Genomic DNA, 19,441 nt, shown 5'->3' with positions numbered 1-19,441 from the left:
CAAATTTAAGAGCTAACACTATAAAACTTCTAGAAGAAAACATAAGAGAAAATCTTAATAATCTTGGGTTGGGATAAGATTTCTTAAATGCAACAAAAAAGGCATGAGCTATAAAACACAAAAATAAATAAACTGAATTCCAGTAACATTAAAAACTTTTGCTCTTCCAAAAAGTTATGAAAATGAAACGGCCTACCACAGTCTCAAATTGTTATTTTTTTTTACTTTTTTTTAAATATTTTACTTATTTATTTGAGAGAGAGAATGAGAGATAGAGAGCATGAGAGGGAAGAGGGTCGGAGGGAGAAGCAGACTCCCTGCTGATCAGGGAGCCCGATGTGAGACTCGATCCCGGGACTCCAGGATCATGACCTGAGCAGAAGGCAGTCGCCTAACCAACTGAGCCACCCAGGCACCCTCAAATTATTATTTTTTTAGAGAGAACAAGCATGCAAGCAGGAGGGCGGGGGGTGGAGCAGAGGAAGAGAGAGAATCTTAAGTAGGCTCCACACCCAGCACAGAGCCCAATGCTCTTATCTCACAACCCTGAGATTGTGACCTGAGCCAAAATCAAGACTTGGATGCTTAACCAACTGAGCCACCCAGATGCCTCTCAAATTAAATATTTCTAAAACATATATCCAAAAAGGGTTGTTTCTAAAGAACTCTTACATCTCTATTAGATAAACAACCCAACTTAAAAAGGGGCAAAAAATATGAAGACACTTGACCTAAATAAGTACATGAAAATATGCTCGACATTATTAGTCATTAAGGAAACTCAAATTAAAGCCACAATTGGGAGCACAGGGGTTGCTCAGTAGGTTAAGCGTCTGCCTTAGGCTCAGGTCATGATCAAGCCCTGCGTCGGGCTCCCTGCTCAGTGAGGAGCCTGCTTCTCCTTCTCCCTGCTGCCCCTCCTGCTTGTTCTCTCTTTTTCTCTCTCTGCGTCTCTCAAATAAAATCTTTTTAAGAAATTTAAAAATAAGGGGCGCCTGGGTGGCTCAGTTGGTTAAGCGACTGCCTTCGGCTCAGGTCATGATCCTGGAGTCCCGGGATCGAGTCCCACATCGGGCTTCCTGCTCAGCAGGGAGTCTGCTTCTCCCTCTGACCCTCTTCCCTCTTGTGCTTTCTATCTCTCATTCTCTCTCTCTCTCAAATAAATAAATAAAATCTTTAAAAAAAAAAATTTAAAAATAAAGCCACAATGAAATACCACTATACACCCACTGGAATAGCTAACATTAAAAAGACTGACCATATCGAGATGCCTGGCTGGCTCAGTCAGTGGAGCCTGGACTCTTGTCGATCTTCAGGTTGTGAAATGAAGCCCCATGTAGGGTGTTACTCAAAAATAAAAAAAACTTTGGGGAGTGGGGTGGGGGGATGGGTTAGCCTGGTGATGGGTATTAAAGAGGGCACATTCTGCGTGGAGCACTGGGTGTTATGCACAAACAATGAATCATGGAACACTACATCAAAAACTAATGATATAATGTATGGTTATTAACATAACAATAAAAAATTAAAAATTAAAAAAATAAAAAAAACTTAAAAAAAAAAAAGAAGGAGGGGGAAAAAAAAAAAGGACTGTCCATGCCAAGTGCTGGTAAGGATGTAGAATAACCAAAACTACCATACACTGCTGGGAGAAATGTAAGATGGTACAACCACTTTGAGATACAAGTAGCAGTTTCTTTTAAAAGAAAAAATATTTTTAAGATTTTATTTTATTTTAGAGGCGGGGGCGGGGAGAGAGAGAGAACTCAAGTGCATGGAGCGGGGGGAAGAGGGAGCAGGAGAAAAAGTCTCAAGCAGACTCTGCACTGAGCACAGAGCCCAATTCACGGCTTGATCTCAAAACCCTGAGATCACCAACCTGAGCAGAAACCAAGAGTCAGATTCTTAACCGACTGTGCCACCCAGGCACCCCAGTTTCTTAAAATTTTTAAGTGTTCGACATACAATTACTATATAACAGACATTCCATTTACTCAAGAAAAATAAAAGCCTATGTCACAACAAATCCTTGTATATAAATGTCAAAGAAGCTATATTTTGATACCAAAAACTGAACACAACCCAGATGTTCATCAACAGGTGAAGAGATAAACTGGGATACACCTATACAAAGAAATAGCACTAAGCAATAAAAAATAAAACTACTAATATGACACCTGGCTGGCTCAGCTGGTAGAGCATACAACGTCTGATCTCGGGGTTGTCGAGTTTGAGCCTTGCATCAGGTGTAGAGATTACTTAAAAATAAAATATTTTTTTAAATCTATTGACATATGCAACAACACGGATGAGATGAATCCCAAAATAACTATACAGTAAGTAAAAGAAACCAACTCCCCTCAAAAAAAAAGTACGTAGCACTTTTGGTTTTCAGCTCAGAGAAAGAAAAGGTGCAACGGTCTTCAGTCATCCCAAATCCAGGTTCATCCAACACCAGATGCCTCTTTCATGCTGCCTGCCTAAGTTCAAACCCAACCAGATCAAAATCATATACTTGAGGTACAGCAGTGGGGAAGTCGGTGCCATATCTGAGCTGGCCCCCAAGATCAATCCTCCTAGATCTGTCACCAAAAAAAGTTGGTGATGACATCAACAAGACACCTGGTGATCCGAAGGGTACGAGGATTATAGTGAAACTGACCATTCAGAATAGAAAGGCCCAGATTATCAAAGCCCTCAAGGAACCTCCAAGAGACAGAAAGCAACAGAAAAACATGAGTAGTGTTTTCTCTGTTAAGCACAGCGGAAATATTACTTTTTTTTTTTTTTTTTAGTTTATTTGACAGAGAGAGAGAGACAGCAAGAGAGGGAACACAAGCAGGGGGAGTATGAGAGGGAGAAGCAGGCTTCCCGCCAAGCAGGGAGCCTGATGCGGGGCTCGATCCCATCATGACCTGAGCCGAAGGCAGACGCCTAACAACTCGGCCACCCAGGCGCCCCAGGAAATACTACTTTTGATAAAATTGTCAACCCTGCCCAACAGATGAGGCACAGATCTTTAGCCAGAGAACTCTCCAGAACCATTAAAGAGATCCTGGGGACTGCCCAGTCTTTGGGCTGCCAATGTTGATGGTCGCCACCCTCATGACATCATAGATAACATCAACAGTGGTACAGTGGAATGCCCAACTAGCTAAGAACTACAAAGGAAAATATTTCAATAAAGGATCATTGGACAACCAATGGGGGGGAGTACACAGCAAACGATTCCATTTATATAAAATTCTCAAAAAGGTCAACTAATCTTCAGTGACATAAGGCAGATCAGTAATTACAGAAGATGGGGGGAGGGATGGATTATAAAGAGATATGAGGATATTTCTACTAGAGTTAATAGGTATTTCCATTATTATAACTGTGGTGACAGATTAACAGGTAGACCTCTATGTCAAAACTCAAACTGTATACTTTAAATATATGTAATTAACCGAATGTCAATTATACCTCAATAAAGTTAAAAAAGGAAAAAAGAAAACTATAGTGATAGAAGGCAGAACAGTGGTTGACTGAATACTACAAAACCCAAAAGAGGACTAAATACAAATGGGCAAGATTGAACTTTCTGGGGTGATGCAAATGTTCTGCATCTTGATTGTGGTGGTAGTAAAACAACAATTTACATCTGTCAAAACAAATGGCACACTTAAAATGGTTCAACTGTGGTATAAGTAAATTATACCTCAAAAAAGCAGATTTCTACATATTAAATAAAAATCCAAATGTTATATAGGTACATTTTTTTTTCAAGATTTTATTTATTTGAGAGAGAGAGACAGAACACAAGCACGGGGAGAGGGAGAGGGAGAGGGAGAAGCAGACTCCCCGCTGAGCTGGGAGCCCAACATGGGGCTCATGACCTGAGCTGAAGGCAGACACTTAACCATCTGAGCCACCCAGGCACCCCTATATAGGTACATTTTAAACACCTTTAAACACATTAAACAGAATATAATCACAACATATTGTAGTTTACCACCTCATTAATCTATGCTACCAGTTTAACATCCTGACTTTTTTCACTTTTTTTTTTTAAAGATTTTATTTGTAAGTAATCTCTACACCCAAAATGGGGCTCAAACTCCAACCCCAAGACCAAGAGTCACATGCTCTTCTAACTGAGCCAGCCAGGTACCCCTTATTTTACATTTTTTAAATTTTTACATTTGATTTGTTTATGTTACAAAAGAAAAAGAAATCATAAAACCACTAGAAGAAACACATGAGGTAAGGGAAACAAGCAGTTACATACACTGCTGATGGATTCATAAAGTGATACAACCTCTACAACTGGGAGCAAGTTGCAATTATCTATAAAACTTAACTTCATACTCTTTAGTACCCTAGCATTCTACTTCCAGAAATTTTTATATGCTTAACAAAACATGGGAACAAAGAAATATGTATGAGGATATTCACTTACAGCTTTGTAGTAATATGAAACTGGATACATTATGATATATCCACACAGAATACTGTTATAACCATTAGAATTTAGTAGTTAAAAATATAGATATGAAACCTTCCCCAAGATCATTTAAAAAACATACACAATCCAGAACAGGACTCCTGAGTGCCAATTACATAAGTGAGTTCTGCCCAGGGACGCCTGGGTGGCTCAGTTGGTTAGGCATCTACCTCCGGCTGAGGTCATGATCCCAGGGTCCTGGGATCGAGCCCAACATCGGGCTCCTGGCTCAGCAGGAGGCCTGCTTCTCCCTCTCCCACTCCCCCTGCTTGTGTTCCCTCTCTCACTGTCTCTGTCAAATAAATTAATAAAATCTTAAAAAAAAAAAGAAAAAATTTATCTGTCTATACTTGTGTGTTTTTCTGAATGTATGCTACACTTTAATATAAAATTTACCCAAAAATGTAGGAGAAATTCACTAAACTTAAAAGCTTTTAAGCATGTGCATTTATATGCCTTGAGTTAACAATGACTACAGTTAACAGTAACTCTGAGACGGGATAGGGAGGTGGCTAGGAGACAGCTGAGGAAGGATGCCTTACTTTCCACTGTATTCTCTTTGGTACCTTTTTAATTTGTCCCATGTGTAACTGTTATATATATCAAAAAATATTTTTGAACTGAGACCATTTGCAACCAAAGCTCTGTATGAGTTGGGATTTTCATAATACAGAAATAAACTAGAGGCAGAGATGGATTTAGATCCATAATAGTTCTTCATAACCCAATTTCAAATTTTTATATTCATCACAGCAATCTCATTTTCACTGCCTTTATAACCAGCAAACAGTTTAAATTTCAACTTAGAAAATAAATTTTAATAAAATCACATTTTCTATTTTGAACAGGGTTTTGTAAAAGACTTCATTTGAAGAAAAAAAAAAGGCTCTACAGTACAAAAGACTATTAAATGAGATGATGTACATTAAACACCCAACACTATCCAAGCATACAGGCTTGAATAAATGGTAGCTTTTATCTTTTGTATCTAAGAATATGAATCAGAACACAGGAAAGAGAATTTTACTAGGGTAAGAGCAGGGAAGACAGAACAAGGGAAATTTAACAGCAACTAGAGTACAAAATACATAGAGAGAATTAAGGAGATAATACTGGAAATGTAGATTAGAGTCAGATTATGAAAGGCTTTGGGAACTCCACGGGAAGGAGTTTAGTTTCATACTCTTAGATAATGAACAATAGATCTCATGCCTTCAAGCAGTCAAGCAAGAGAAGGGATAAGTTTTTAAAAGATAAATAAGAGGGGAGTCTGGCTGGCTCAGTTGGTGGAGCATGCGACTCTTGATCTTGGGGGTCATGAGTTCGAGCCCCACACTGGGAATAGAGACTACTTAAAAAGAAATAACAAAGAAGAAATGTGGCTCTCATAAGCAACAGGTGGAAGTATAAGTTTAGTATAATCTCTTTGGAAGCAACTAGGAAAGAACTATTAAAGTTTTGTTTTGTTACTTTTTTTTAAGATTTTATTTATTTATTTGAGAGAGAGGGATAGCACACGAGGCGGAGAGGGAGAAGCAGGCTCCTGCTGAGCAAGGAGCCCAATGCGGGGCTGGATCCCATTACAGTTTAAAATGTATATTTCCTTTGATTCAGAAATTTCACCTCCAAGATGTCTATACTGAGATATACTCAAGCCTACACACAGATCTACATATAGTTCACTGCAGTAACAATCAAAATAGTAAAAGATTGGAAATAATGCAGAACTGGTTAAAATAGGTTATAAAAAATCCATTTGTACAATGGAATATTATATAGCCTTTTAAAAATTTGAGATATAGGGCTGCCTGGGTGGCTCAGTCATTAAGCGTCTGTCTTCGGCTCAGGTCATGATCCCAGGGTCCTGGGATCGAGCCCCGCATCAGGCTCCCTGCTTGACAGGAGGCCCACTTCTCCCTCTCCCACTCCCCCTGCTTGTGTTCCCTCTCCCGCTGTGTCTCTGTCAAGTAAATAAATAAAAATCTTTATTAAAAAAAAAAAAGAGGAAAAAAAAAGAAACAAAGAGGGAGAGGGAGAGATTAGGGAAAAAATACTGAAGAGAGAGACATCCACAACTATATGTAGAGAATATCCTCTAACTTCAGTAGCCTTTGGGAAGGGGGGTAGCTATAAAGACCAAAGACCTGGGGGACCATGATCCTTACTTTCTCAAGGTATACCTTTTTGTACTGCTTCAACTCTACCAAGTTTATGCCTCCTTTTCAATTAAAAAAGAAGTTTTTTTCTTTCACTGCAACTAAGCATTATAGAATAAAAGATGTGGGAAAGAGGGATCAGAAGCAGCAATTAATTCCCTTTAGACCTAACCCATCTCTTCCATTAAGTTTCCAACAATTCCAGTTGAAAACGACCTTTTCTTCCTCTGAACTTCTGAAACACTTATTTATGAATTGTTGCAACTATATTTTTTCAATTATACTTATTTCTCAACTAGATTATAAGCTCCTATATCACAAAGGGATTTTAACACCTACAGTGCCTAGCACAATTCTTTGGAGAACAGTGGTACTGAATAAAAACATCTGAACAACTTAGAGAAGGACTGTCCAGTCCTAGGGCATTTGGGAAATATGAATGTATTCTAAGACCCAGACATGATTTATCTGGGACAACTTTATGAGGGAGACATAGGTCCCAAGCAAATCCTTAGGACTCTAATTTTATCTCAATATCCAGATAGAAAAGTGGACTTGAGAGTTAGAACTCTAGAAACTTTCATATCCAAACACCAAGCATTTGGGGGACTTAATAATATAGGATTTCAAAAGCTTATTAAAGGAATAGTCCCCACCTCAAAAAAGTAATACAATTTGACTGAATCTGTCCTACCAATCAATAAATACTGACTCCTATGCATGTGAGGAGACAATAATATCAGAAAGTAAGAACCAATTTTTCAGTTGTGGTGGTCTGGGAAACTTACTTAAACGAGACAGGATCTGAACTGGACCTTATCTGAACTGGACCTTAAAGACTGGCCTAGATAGCAAAGGAGAAGAGGCAGAAAGAAGCAGCGTGACTGAAATAAGAGGCAACAAAAATGGGAAAGATTGATTTTTAAAAAGACTATGATAAGAACTGAATATCAGGTTAAGGCTTTTGGATTGTACAGTGCAGATTTTTTTTTAAGATTTTTTATTTATTTATTTATTTGAGAGAGAGAATGAGAGATAGCGAGCACGAGAGGGAAGAGGTTCAGAGGGAGAAGCAGACTCCCCGCTGAGCAGGGAGCCCGACGCGGGACTCGATCCCGGGACTCCGGGATCATGACCTGAGCTGAAGGCAGTCGCTTAACCAACTGAGCCACCCAGGCGCCCTGTACTGTGCAGATTTTTAAGCAAAAACTGTATCAAAATGATGTTTAATAAGTACAGAGAGGACTTAGGGAAAGAACAGAGACTACTTTGAAAGCTGTTACATAATCTAGAAATAAAGGGCTTGAACTAGTTTCAGAAATTGTAATGAAAATATATTTAAGAGAAATGTATCAATAGGACTCTGCAAAAACAAAACCAGTTTATTCAAATCCACTCACTTAACATTTATTGAATATTTAAATGACCAAGTCTTAAAATGCCTTATGTCTAAGCTCTTACTAATGATTTCTCACCAACAGACACTGCTCTCTCCATATTAAAATCTTACTCATTCTTCAAAGTCCTGCATCCTGATCACCTGGTCAGAAGTAGTCTAGTCCCTTTCTTCCTCTGAACTTCTTGATCTTTATAAGCAAAACAGATTGCCTTGTAGTAAAGTGATGTAAGTAACTGACTGTGCACACTTGGAGGTCAAAACCTTTTTAACTCTCACAGTGCCTTAACACTACAAGCTTAATAAACACTGGTTAAGTATGTGTTTGTACAGGGGAGTGGGCAGTCGCCAAACAATAGCAATCTGCTTCTCCCTCTGACCCTGTTCCCTCTGGCGCTCTCTCTCATTCTCTCTCTCTCAAATAAATAATAAAATCTTTTAAAAAAAAATAGCAAATTAAAGATGATTAAAGCTTAAGGCTAAAAGAACGGTGGTGCGAAAAGTCAGTTTAAAAAGTAACATGTGGGAGGTATCTCGAACTTTGAGAAAAGAAAACTGGAGCTTATTGGACAATTTCCCAATTCCAGGTTCACCTAACCTGGGATCCATCCACCTAAGGTTTCCACCATTCTAGATGTGGTTGTGCACTTTGAAAGTAGCTTCTGAATTCATTTTATTGATTCCTGATGAAATATTCCTAATACTTAACATAGTAATAGTTTTTGTCTTATTACACGAAGAAGATACTACTGGCCCTCCAATGGATGTAACGTGTGTAGTTATTCTTCTCACTGGCAAAGTTAGATTTTCCTAGATGCAGCCAAACACTTGCTCTGACAGCAATGGGGCCAAACATGTTGGCTGGGATGAAAATCATAAAACACAACCACCCCCGGGCGCCTGGGTGGCTCAGATGGTTGGGCGTCTGCCTTCAGCTCAGGTCATGATCCCAGAGTCCTGGGATGGAGTCCCGCTTGGGGCTCCTTGCTCAGCAGGGGAGTCTGCTTCTCCCTCTCCCTCTGCCTCTCCCCCTGCTTGTTCTCTCTTTGTCTCTCTTGCAAGTGAATAAATAAAATCTTTAAAAAATAAAATAAAAAACACAACCACCACCAGACAGGTAAAGAGAAAAGAGATGAGCTTGGATGGAGCAGAATGTGTTTAGACAAAAGACACAATCTGGTGAAGAGAATACTGGGTAATCCTTAAAACATTTTCAAATAAAGTTGCTAAATTTCAATTTGGAAACAAAATCAAGCTGATACAGCTACTCTACAGAGTGACTTAAATTCAATAATGCATTTCACTGATGACAGCTTTACTGAGAGTAAAGAAAAATATGACTTCATTTTCTTACAACAGAAGGAGGGGACTGAAAATTCTCTCCCCCTCCCGCTTAGAGGCACATGTGTGCAAGCACACGCTTTGCAGCTTATAGCATATACTAGAGTGAAGTCAGGGGCTCAAAGTCATCCTACTCCAAACTGATGAGTTAGCACTGAAAGATTACCATATCTGGTATAAAGAGCTTAATCCATTTAATGTTTGACCAACAAAATTTAAATATAAGGATATTCTACATATTTATAAAATGCTTCAAGTTTATAAAATCTTCTAATATAAGGAGCCTTGGAAGACCACATACTCCACCCGCTTTGTTTCATGAATTTTAAGACCTAGAGACTGATTTGCAGGAAGCTTACAGTACTAGCTTACAAATTCTCAACTCTTCACAGGCAAGTATCATTTTTAAAGTAACAAGCTAACAAACGATTAGGTAACAAAAGGGGAAAATATTCAAAGGTTTTCCCTTGTAAATTTTTTTTTATATATGTTTATTTTTAGTAATCTCTACCCCCAATGTGGGGCTCGAACTCATGACCTGGAGATCAAGAGTTACATGCTCTTCCGAGTAAGCTAGCCAGGCCCCCCGAGATTTTTTTTTTTTAATTAAAGTTGTTTTAAAACTGAGCGTGTGATCATGCTGCTCTTTCAACCAGTAACAATTAATTCTCATTTATAAAAATGTCAGTTTAGGACATTTAGATTATGATAAACACTTCCTCTCAAAGTAAAAATAATTTGGTTTTAGATTTCACTTAAATAGAACAGCAAAGAATATTTACTCTTAAAGTCTCCCTCCCCCCCTTTTTTTTTTTGTTAAAACTCTTTCTTCCCCTCCCCATGCTTTCTCCTCTTTTGTGCTCAAGTTCTCAAATGCATAAGATGGAGGAACAATACCACAATGCAACTGCAGGCTTCCTGCCTACTAGCCAGTCATTATTCTTGACTCAAGAACTTTCAAAACACTGCTTGGGTTGCTTTGAAATTCCCTCTTTCAGATTTTCCCTCCTTCATGGAACATCTATTTAAAAGAATGACTTCAAAAATGTCTTGCTACACCCAATCACAACTCTCTGGGATGTAAATGCCTTAAATTCGCCAAACACCAATCTGAAAGTACAAGACAGAAAAAAAAAAAAAAAAGTATTTCTGGCCAAGCATAATAGTATTTTTTCTCATACATATATTAATCCTGTTTCTGAAAATTTCCATATTTATGACTACAATACTACCATCACTTGTTTTTAAACATCATATAGATCTCTGTCTCGAACTACACTGGATCAACGGAAAAGGGCTACCTTCATTATTGCTGACAAAGTAAAGTTCACACCAAAATGAAGTATATTCATTTATTTTAAAAAGTTACCAAGGGCAGGGGCGTCTGGGTGGTTCAGATGGTTAAAGCGTCTGCCTTCGGCTCAGGTCATGATCCCAGGACCCTGGGATCGAGCCCTACATCGAGCCTGCTTCTACCGCTCCCTTTGCTTCTCCCCCTGCTCATGTTCTCTCTCTCTCTCTCTCTCTCTCTCTCTGTGTCTCGAATGAATAAATTAAAAAAATATTTTAAAAAAATAAAAAGTTACCAAGGGCAGAAAAAATTACCAGCAGCAGTCACCTGGAAACCTGGGGAACTTCCCATTTCCTATGACCACACTTTGATGGTGGCAGTAGTACTTCTAAGTTTATTTGGTTGAGATAAACCAATGGTGCTACTCTACACTGAGACATGGGGCGTGGGGAGGGGCGATAAATTATATACCCAGTTAAACATGTGTTCTTTCCTTTTTTTTAAGGCAAAAGCATTAAAAATGAATGTCAAACACACTGGTTCATGAGTAACAACTTGTCAAATTGTTAAAATAAATAAAAATTTTTCCAACACCTCTAACAAAAAAAAAGACTAATCTATTTCAAACAATATTCAAAAACGCTCAATCCCAGTACAACAAAATAATTTAGCTAGTCCCCTGGAGTTTGTTATAATGAGATTTAACCTGCACACTCAACATTCAATTAACCATGAGGCTTATCCTAATTGAGGATTATGCTGACTTCTGCAGTCTTTTCCCATCTATCCATCTACCACTCCTACTCAGCTGCTATGGCTACCAAAAGCAAAGCCCCAGGGAGCAGTAGATTATCCATTACTATGTGGTACCCATGCCAATATTCCCTTTTCATCTTTACACGGATGATGAAGAGTTAAATTTAGTAATCTAATCAGCCTAGTTTCCAAAAAGTGAAACTTCAGAACCCTCACTCATAACCTCTAACCGAAGAAATTAAACATTTCAGAAGAATACCTTCATAGGTGACCAGCAGACAAGAAAAGTTACACTCAAAAAAAAGACTAGTCCATTTGCTCTTAAAATATTCTTTGAAAAGCCCGTTTGCCAGACAGATCAGACTTCTTTCCTTTGCCTCTAGGCCACAAAATTTACTACAGTTAAATAAACCTTTATTACTACCCCCCTGTAAATTGACCCAGGCCGGCAGAACCTACCAAACTGGAGGAGAAGCAGGCTCCCTGTTAATGCTGACAAAGTTGGGAACTGGCAGTATGTAGTCTAAGATTATCCAGTTTGTGGATAAATCAGCCTCCTAGACAGCACAGGTCTTCCTTTCAACTGTTGCTGTGTATCTTCTGGCCATTTTCCTGTTCATTTAACAACTCTCCACCAGAAGGTAGGAAAGGAAAAGGCGATTAAATTCAAGTCAATTCCATCACTTGTTAGGAGCTGAAAATAAGGTTAGACTCTGGATAAACTGCACCCTTAACCCAAAACAATCTCCCAGAAACCCTATCAGAAATCCAACGGGCTAAATGAATTTACCTAGCAAACACTAACAAAATGAAGGAATAAGCCACATTACAATAGAGCCCCTCCTCCACTTTAACTGAGAAATGTTCATTTTGTCATCCCCTCCCCCACCACCAAAAAGCACTCAATAAAACAGAAGAAAATGCCTACATTTTACTGCAATACTCAATCTCAATGCTATCCATGAAGATCTAAACATACAGTCACCTATTTCTTTAATCTGTTTAACTATGAGAAAGAAGAAAAGTTAATATACATTTCTAGTACTAATTTTCTGCTCTCAGAGCTTTAACCACTCAATAATAAAATAAAATAAAAAAATATTCTACACTACAGAATATATATTCTGTAGTTCAAACCAAACTGGGACAGGTCCTCTCTGGTTTAACCTGTGAGAAACTCGTCAACATGATCAACAATTCATTTTTCTAGTCCTAGGTAGCATCAGATTAACAACTGCATTAAATTGTGGTCGCTTTCCAGTGTAGACAGCCACTGGAGGCTATACTCATTCTAAACTTGCAACAAATCTAGTTTTCAAAAGTAGTCTACATCCTCAGGCCAAGGCCTGAAATTATATAGTCTAAAAAATTGCAAAAGAAACCCTAAAGCCATTTATTTTAACACCAATTTGGCAAAGAACAATAGTAGTTTGTTTTTTTATCTTACCCTACTGTCCAAACTAAAATTTTTTAAATTATTCTTTTAAAAAACTTCTCAAAAACATAGTAGTCTTTAAAAGAAACTATTCTAGGGAGCCTGGGTGGCTCAGTTCGTTAAGCGACTGCCTTCAGCTCAGGTCATGATCCTGGAGTGCCGGGATCGAGTCCCGCATCCGGCTCCCTGCTCAGCAGGGAGTCTGCTCCTCCCTCTGACTCCCCCCTCTCGTGTACTCTATCTCATTCTCTCAAATAAATAAAATCTTTAAAAAATAATAAAATAAAAAATAAAAGAAACTATACTAGAGGCGCCTGGATGGCTCAGTCAGTTAAGTGTCTTGCCTTCAGCTCAGGTTATGATCTTAGGGTCCTGGGATCTAGCCCCACATCGGGCTCTCTGCGGAAACAGGGTCCTGGGATCTAGCCCCACATCGGGCTCTCTGCGGAAACAGGGAATTCCCCATCTGCCTGCCCCTCTGCCTGCTGTTCTCTCTCGTGCGCTGTCAAGTAAATAAAATCTTAAAAAAAATAAAAAATAAAAAATATTCTAGAATCATACAGTTAATACACAAAAGACTAAATAAAAACAATTTAAAAAAAACCTTATCTTTACTATGTCCCTGACACAGTAAGGAAGTTTATTTCAAAAGACCAGTCAAGAAGGCTTTAGTAAAGTGACCATTTCAAAAACTATTTTTTATTTCGCATCGCCTAGAAAAAGGATCCAGGGTCCAACAGTACACAGACTCCTTACTGAATGAATTCTAATTTATTTGTTGGGGGGGGAGGATTTATTGAAATAATTCTTAAATAGGGATAAGAGTATATCCCTGATATAAGAATTAATCTTTTTTTTTAAGTTTTTAAAGATTTTATTTATTTATTTGACAGAGAGGGAGAGAGCACAAGCAGGGGGAGCGGCAGCCAGAGGAAGAGGGAGAAGCAGATTCCCCGCTGAGCAGGGAGCCTGATGCGGGGCTTGATCTCAGGACCCTGGGATCATGACCTGAGCCAAAAGCAGACATTTAATTGACTGAGCCACCCAGGTGCCCCAAGAAGTAACTCTTGGAGGGGGGAGGGGTGCACACTATACTGAATTTCAAAATACAGTGAAATGATTTAATATAATCCCATAGCCTAAACTCTAATATCATTGAATTTTTTTTAATGAATTGTTAGTGTTGGTAAATTTAAAACCACCATCCTAAAACTTACAAAAATACAAAATCTGTTAATTATGCTGAGGCTGTTTTGCATTTTCAAAGCCTCTGTAGGTAAGGAATATTTTATGGTAAAAATATTTCCTACAACTCCTCTAGAAACATTACAGCTTCCCATTTATTCCACAATCCTCATGTCCAAAATGTAGTTCTGTATGCTAGAAGCTGGCATATACCTTTTTTTTAATACTGCCTGGACAATTAAGTCACTTCTATCAATACAGAAAATACCACTATAATTTAGGATCACAGGCAACCTAGATTACCGTTCATTTAAATGCAGAACCTGAAGCAACCTCCAGTGACAGGAGCTATAGCGTTCAATATCATTTTACATGTTACAAACAGAGGCTTCATCTTACATACAAACAATGAACCCTGGCAGCATTCTTCATCCTAAAGCCCCACAGACTGTTACTTCTTTAAGGGTGTTAGTACATAAGGCAACATAAGCAGTAAGTTCAGAAGCCCTTTCTTAATAGCTATCAACATTTGTTCAAGACAGTGAAAAGAAAACAATATTCCCACTACATTTTCCCTTTCTTCTGTTCATTTTATTTTCCTGCTTTGGCACCCAACAAGGATATGTTTCAAATAAAAATCTTAAAATAATTATTCCAAAGACCAAAGATACTCTAGAAACCAGTAAGAGTCACTGCCTCCAAGGAGCCCAAATTGGAGGGTTTAGAGGAGACTCATTTTTCAATGTTTGTGTACCTTTCCAGTTGGGTATTATATCTGGTATAACCTATTCTAAATAGAGCAATAATTTATGTTTTTTTTCAAGAACAAACATTTCATGAACTTCCAGATTTCCGTTTAACAGTTTATGCGGCATTCACAAGACCTATGTTTGGGGGTTTTTTGTTGTTTTCTTTTTTGGGGAGGGGGTTCCATCATCCTCTATACAACCTGCTGCAACACATACTGAAGCTTTCCTGCAGCCAGGGACCAGTAAGGTGGATCCGAAGCCAGGCATTTAAATCAAGGAGACGCAGCAATCTCACTCAATACTACTACCACTCACTCATCTCACTCAAATCCATTTAAACCCACTGCAGCAAGACAGCTGGTACTCGCCTTCCTGTTTCTTTACGGTACAGGCTTAATAACAAAAACAGGTTGGCTTTGAAGCGCTGCTCAAAAACTGCAAAAAAGGAAGTCTTCACATTCGGGAGGGGAAAAAAGAAGTTTTGACTTCGGGAGAATTTCATACCTTTCGTGTCATTCCATTTAGGAATCCCGAACTCCTCCTGCTTAGTGAGATTTCTGAAACGATGCTTTCTCCCTCTCACAACTGCTCTTTTGGTTAACTTTTCCACCTTAAGTGCCCTCAAACTAGAAGCAACTAAGCCTTCCAACGACTCATGGTTTTTTGGTTTTGGGGTCTTTTTTTTTTTTTTTAAAGCATGTGCAAGACAATTTAAATCATTACAAACTGAATCAATGTATGTAAGGTTAGAGATGGGGACGGGAAAAATAGTACTAATAAAGACAGCCAAACCCCAAATTGGATCCACCAACTTCCCACTTGCCATTTCCCAACCTTCACACCAGAGGTAGCAAAATGCCTTTTCACTGAGAAAACTGCGGAGAACCTACCCGTGCCCAAAATGAAATTCCGCAGATAATTTGAGTTAAAATATTAAAAATGCCCTAGTGAAGGAGGAAACACAGCAACAAAATGCAGCCCGACTCTGAGTGCGACTGGGAGGCTGGCGTGGGGGTCGGTGGGGTCTGTGCGGTTTCCCCCGCCCCCTAATTCTTCAGAATAACTGCGAAGGAGCCGAGGCAGCGGGAGGAGGGGGACGCGGAGAGCGTTCTAAAGCAGCCCTAAGGGCTGGGAGAAGATAAAACTTTAGGGACAGGAAGGAAAAGTGGGCCCCCGCGGTCCCCCCAAACTCGTCAGGGTGACCCCTGCGCGGGGACCTCCTTGCACCCCCAAGCCGGCTGCCGCCCCACCTCGACTCCCCTTCCTCCGGCTGCGGGCCGCCCCGGACTGCGGAGAAGCAACGCGGCCCCGACACCCCGAAACTATCTCAGCGCGCCCCCCTCTCGGCGCGCCCCTCAGTGCCTCCGCGGAGCCGCAGGCACCGGCTCGCGGCAGCCCCGAGACTCGCCCTCCTTCCCTCCGCCTCGCACTCCACCCCCTCGCCCGCCGCCGCTCCTCCTTTATCTCCACTCACCGCCCGCCGCCATTTTCCTCGCAGCTCAGCTTTAAATCGGAAACTCGCCGCTCAGCCCGCAGCCGCCACCACTGCCGCCACCACCGACTCAGCCGCCGCGGCCGCCGCCGTCGCTGTGGAGGGGCTGAGGCGGCAGTGCCTGGAGCCGCGGCGCGGGGGCCTCCGGGATATGTAGTCCCGAGGCCACGCCCAGCACTACCGGTCCCAGGGGGCCTTGCGCGGCCTGGGCGCTAGGTGCCCCCGCCCGGCCCAGCTCCCGGCGACTGGAGGGCGTGGCGGTGTGGACCCTCCGGCCGCTCTGCCTCGATCCCTGCCGGGAGCTGCGGCGGCGTCCGGAGGACTAGAATGTTGCTCTGGCCCTGCCCTTAATCTTGTCATACTTGCCTTCGTCCAGTAATATCTAACATTTACGGAGCGTTTATTGTGTGCCAAGTTCTGATCCTCAAAACAAGCATCCTTTTGGGATCACTGTTATCCTCATTGTTCAGACGAGCAAACTGAGGCACAAGGTCAGAAGCCACCGGGTTGTTCATTAGACGCTAAAGCCACTGGGCGAAAGGTTGTTTGGCAACAGTATATTCACTATATATTCAGTCCCTAAGTATCATCCCACGGAGTAACTTGCTTTGCAGTGGACAGAACTGGCAGACACCACCTTAACCGGGAGATCTAATCACCAACACTATCGCTTAGCGTCACCAGTAATGGATCTGATATTATGTGTCTCCTGATATGATGCAATGGGGATGGCATTATGCCTCCTCTGTAAAATCCTTGCCCAAATAATAGCTACCCTGAACCTAACTATGGAGAAACAATCAGACAAATCCAGAATGTGGGACATATGCTGCAAAACACCTTTCCTGAGCTCTTAAAAATACCAAAGCGGGAAAGAGGTGAAAACTAAACGCATTAGGTGAGCCTCGATTGGATCAAGGTTTCTTCCTTAATGTAAAAAGGACTTCGGGAGGGAAATTTTAATATGGACTATATGTTAGATAATACTATTGAATCAGTATTAAGTGTGTTGAGTGTGGCTAGAACAAAATCACCGCTTTATGCTCCACCATAACCATTTCCCACCCGGACTGTGGCAGTAGCTTCCTCACTGTTCTCCCAGCTTCCTTCGTTCCAGCCTTTCAAACTGGAGTCCCTTCTCAACATAGCAGTCGGAGAGATCCTGGTAGAAACCAAGTCACTTTATGTCTGTCATCCAAATTCTTTGCAGTAACCTGTAAAGCCCCACACAACCTGTCTTTCCCTCTCAGTCATCTCTCAGTTCTTGTCCAACTCACTGCTATATTCCAGGTCCACTGGACTCCTCGGGGCCCCTTCAACATGCCTAGCACACACTGGCCTCAGAGACCTCGCATTTGCTACTTCTACCTAGTTCATTTTTTCCCCGGGAAAGCTCAATTTTTTTTTTTAACTCACCACCCTGTTCAAGACCTGAGCTGAGATCAAGAGCCGGTCGCTTAACCTTAACTGCCTGGAGCCACCCAGGTGCCCCTCCCCTGGAAAGTTGAAATCACTCCCTCCCTCATCTCCCCCATGGTCATTGTCCAAATGTCACTTCTTCAGTGAGGCCTTCCCTGATTTCTCTACTTTATAAAGATTTCTTTTTAAAGATTTTATTTATTTATTTGACAGAGAGAGACACAGCCAGACAGAGGGAACAGAAGCAGGGGGAGAGGGAGAGGGAGAAGCAGGCTTCCTGCGGAGCAGGGAGCCCGATGCCGGGGCTCGATCCCAGGACCCTGGGATCATGACCTGAGCCAAAGGCAGACGCTTAATGACTGAGCCACCCAGGCGTCCCTATTTTATAAAGACTTATTTATTTATTTGAGAAAGCGAGACAGAGAGCACGAATACACACGAGCACAGGGGAACTGGCAGAGGAGAGAATCTTCAAGCAGACTCCCCACCCAGCGCTGAGCCCCACATGGGGCTTGATCCCAGGACCCATGAGATCATGACATGAGCTTCAACGAAGAGTGAGATGCCCAACCGACTGAGCCACCCAGGTGCCCTGATTTCTCTATTTTAAATTCCTGACCACTGCAGTCCCAGCTTTCTCTATCCCTCTTCCCTTTTTCATCTCTCTTCATAGCACTTTTTATCATTGGAAACACCATATATTTTTGTTTACTTATGGCATTTAGTACCTCTTTTCCTCACTAGATTGAAAACTCTGTGAAGGTAGGACTTCTATCTCTTTCATTCTCTGATGTATCCTCAGTACCCACTACATAGTTTAGCAATAGTACTCGCTCAGACTGTGTATGTTACTTGGGTTCAATCCCTCGTCAGACAACCGATAATAAATACTATGTTAGATGCTGAGAACCCAGAGATGAATGCTAAGACCCACGTGAACTTTCTCTTGAACAGTTGCAGCTGTCCTGCCGCTCTCCTTGCTTCTCCCTTTAGTGATCCCATAAACCAGCCCCCCACACAGTAGCCAGGGGGATCTTTAAAAAATCATATACTAAATTATGTTCCAGTGACACCCTATTGCATTTGGGATAAAACCCAGACCCTAATTGACTTGGTCTCTGCTTCCCTCTCTGATCTCAGGTTAATATATCTTTTCTCATTTCTTACCCCATGCCGACACTAACATTCCTGATGTTTCCTGAACTTTCCAAGCATGCCTTAGGGCCTTTCACTTGCTGTTCCCTTTGCTGTCTGGAATTTTCATTCCTCCTGGCTTGCTCCCTATTGTCATTCAGATCTCTGCTCCTTATGGTCACTGGGGTGGGTCTTCCAAACCCTAAGTTCCAAGAGGGCAGGAAGTTTGTTCAGTTCACTGCAGTGTCTCTAGCACCTAGATTAGTGTCTGGCCTACAGTAGGTATTTAAATGTTTGTGAAAGAGGGCCTCTGGGTGGCTCATTCAGTTGAGCATCTCTTGGTTTTGGCTCAGGTCATGACCTCAGGGTCCTGGGATCCAGCCCCAAGCTGGCTCCGTGCTCAGTGGGGAGTCTGCTGGAGATTCTCTCTCCCTCTCGCTCTGGCCTTCCCCCACTCACATGTGTGTGCTCGCTCTCTTTCTCTCTCTCTCTCTCAAATAAATAAATAAACTTTAAAAAATAAAAATAAAAAAATAACTATTTGTGAAAGAAAGGGGGAAAAGAAGAAAGGAAAGAAGGTAAAAAGGAAACCAATCTGTCA

At 41.0% G+C, this 19,441-nt stretch overlaps 1 protein-coding gene across 7 annotated transcripts in view; it reads right to left on the bottom strand.

Moving 5' to 3' along the window:
• NCOA3 (nuclear receptor coactivator 3) overlaps positions 1–16,397 on the bottom strand; it is a 140,672-nt gene extending 124,275 nt beyond the window's left edge. For 6 of the 7 annotated variants that reach the window (XM_028121883.2, XM_028121886.2, XM_028121887.2 and 3 more), the window contains exon 1: positions 16,270–16,397. The gene's annotated coding sequence lies outside the window, so the exon portion shown is untranslated. Of the gene's footprint in view, positions 1–11,885; positions 12,442–16,269 lie in introns of those variants that run through there. The other variant, XM_028121885.2, reaches the window with a different exon arrangement.
• Between the last annotated feature and the right edge of the window lie 3,044 nt (positions 16,398–19,441).

This window comes from Eumetopias jubatus, unplaced genomic scaffold (assembly GCF_037043125.1).
Source record: "Eumetopias jubatus isolate StellerSeaLion01/CBP00866 unplaced genomic scaffold, mEumJub1_p1.0 scaffold_9, whole genome shotgun sequence".
Lineage (NCBI taxonomy): Eukaryota > Metazoa > Chordata > Mammalia > Carnivora > Otariidae > Eumetopias > Eumetopias jubatus.
Note: the sequence above shows the minus strand (reverse complement) of the source record. Positions and strands in the feature narration are given on the sequence as shown.